Here is a 2,500-nt window from a genome sequence, read left to right on the forward strand (position 1 = left end):
TTGATTCTAATTATAAATAATATATATATATATCTTAGGCCTTCTGTCACTCAGTGTACAGTGTATGGTTTTCTATATATATATATGTTTATTTATTTATATTTATACAGCATATGTCACAAAAATATATATATATATCGGAGGTATATATATTTTTAACTCGAACGTAGTTATAATTCTCTCTTTACTCTCTATCTCTCACTCTCGTGCATACATATATCCATATACGCGTATCTATATAAATATATGTGTATGTGAATTTCTATAAGTTTCTGATTGTTGCCTCTGTTAATAACCCTGCTCCTTTAGGCTGTTGTCGCTGTGGTTGTTGTTGTTGTTATTTAACTATTATTCCCATGTCCGGAGCCCCGAGTGTTTGTAGTGGAGCATGGACTTGGGATGGGAACGGCCGATAAAGCAACAAGCCCTTCTCACCATCTGACTGCAACAAGCAGCCTCTGTTTCGTGCTAGGCCGTACCTAAATATGGAAGTTGCCTCTCGTCTTTCAACTAACATACTCAGGGACCCATAGTTCTAAGTATGGCAGCCACTTGGTTCTACATATTTGTTTTTATACTCCCAACCTACTCACTAAGTTATTTTACTCACACATCTCCCTCTCTCTATGTTCCCTCTCTCTTTTCCTCTTTCTATCTATATCTGTATACACATGTTTTTTTTCTATTTATTTAACTGCCTCTCATACTTCGTCATTTGCATCTTAGCTTCAGCACACACACACACACACACACACACACACACACACACACACACACACAAAACGGTGATGATTTACATACACACAACCATTCTTAGTCTTCTTTATCTCTCCCTCTCCCCTCACTTTTCTTTAATTTCTATTCATATTCTTCAAATATTTCTTTTTCTTCACAAGCTTCCTTTTTCTATAACATTCTCTCACATTTTCTTTTCTTCATCCTACATGTTGATACTTTTTCCATTATTCCTTGTTCATTACTTATATTCTCTCTCTCTCTCTTTATATATATATATATATATATATATATATACATGCATCTACATATATGTGTGTTTGTTTTCGCTTTACACTCTCACCATCCCCTTTCTCTGACTATTTCACTCCTACCCCGTCATTACTTCTATTACAAAACTATTTCTCTACTTTATCTTCAAAACTTTTTCCCCCAACTTCACCTAATGTAATGCTTATTCTACTATCCCACCACACTCTTTCTTTCTTTCCTTCTTCCTTTTCCTCTTTCTATTTCTCCACTCCCACTCCCTTCACTCTATACAATCTCTCACCATTCCTCCCCTTCTATACTGTATTCACTCAATATTTCTAGTCGCCACCTCTATCCACCCTCATGACGCTGTTTTCATACCATTCATTTATTCATCCATTCAGTCTTCCTTATCTTTTCATACAGACACACTCTTTTACTCTTTTACTCTTTTACTTGTTTCAGTCATTTGACTGCGGCCATGCTGGAGCACCGCCTTTAGTCGAGCAAATCGACCCCGGGACTTATTCTTTGTAAGCCTAGTACTAATTCTATCGGTCTCTTTTGCAGAACCGCTAAGTGACGGGGACATAAACACACCAGCATCGTTTGTCAAGCAATGCTAGGGGGACAAACACAGACACACAAACACACACACACACATATATATATATATATAATACAAAGAATATATAGACATGTATACACACATATATGTACATACTTACATCTACATGTGTATATACATGCATATCAGGGTACAGGACGTTAGAACAATAAACTACAGACAACGGAACGAACACATAGGAAAACGGAAAGCCCCTTGGAATATCCCTTCATCAGCTGTCTCTATTCTATCCAGACGTTTCGAAGACCAGACAGGACGTACTCTAGAATAGTCTCTTCCTGAGTAGTGGATCAACCAACTACACAGAGGATTCCAAGGTGGCAAACACAAACCAAGACAGGAAAAAATGGACAGTGAAAACAACATTCAAAAGCCGTACGGCCAAACGCAAATCTGAGGTAGAACGCTAGTAGTTCGTCTTGCCTTCACAGCGGCTGGAGTGAAAAGAAAGCTGACCACAGGTCACACGAGAGCAGAGAGGATGGTGGAGGGAGGAAATGGAACAAGGAGGAAGGGACAGAAGCAGTGAAGTAGAGGCCAGGACAGAAGGGTAGATAGGAAGATAGAGGAAGACAGATAGATAAATAGATAGAGAGGATGGTGGAGGGAGGAAGTGGAACAAGGAGGAAGGGACAGAAGGGTATAGCAGTGAAGTAGAGGCCAGGACAGAGGTATAGATAGAAAGATGGAGGAAGACAGATAGATAAATAGATAAATATATATATATATATATATATATATATATATATATATATATATATATATATATATATATATATATATATATATACCTATATACGACGTGCTTCTTTCAGTTTCCGTCTACCAAATCCACTCACAAGGCTTTGGTCGGCCCGAGGCTATAGTAGAAGACACTTGCCCAAG

The 2,500-nt window shown here is 37.9% G+C and overlaps 1 protein-coding gene across 12 annotated transcripts in view; it reads right to left on the bottom strand.

Moving 5' to 3' along the window:
* LOC106878170 (uncharacterized) overlaps window positions 1-2,500 on the bottom strand; it is a 482,992-nt gene that overhangs the window by 225,976 nt on the left and 254,516 nt on the right. For 6 of the 12 annotated variants that reach the window (XM_089356174.1, XM_089356173.1, XM_089356172.1 and 3 more), the window contains exon 1: window positions 1-460. This exon is cut by the window's left edge and continues 365 nt beyond it. The exons of the other annotated variants lie outside the window; for them this stretch is intronic. The gene's annotated coding sequence lies outside the window, so the exon portion shown is untranslated. Of the gene's footprint in view, window positions 461-2,500 lie in introns of those variants that run through there. 12 annotated transcript variants of the gene reach the window in all.

The sequence above is a fragment of the Octopus bimaculoides genome, chromosome 8 (genome assembly GCF_046866305.1).
Source record: "Octopus bimaculoides isolate indiv1 chromosome 8, ASM4686630v1, whole genome shotgun sequence".
NCBI classification, from domain to species: domain Eukaryota; kingdom Metazoa; phylum Mollusca; class Cephalopoda; order Octopoda; family Octopodidae; genus Octopus; species Octopus bimaculoides.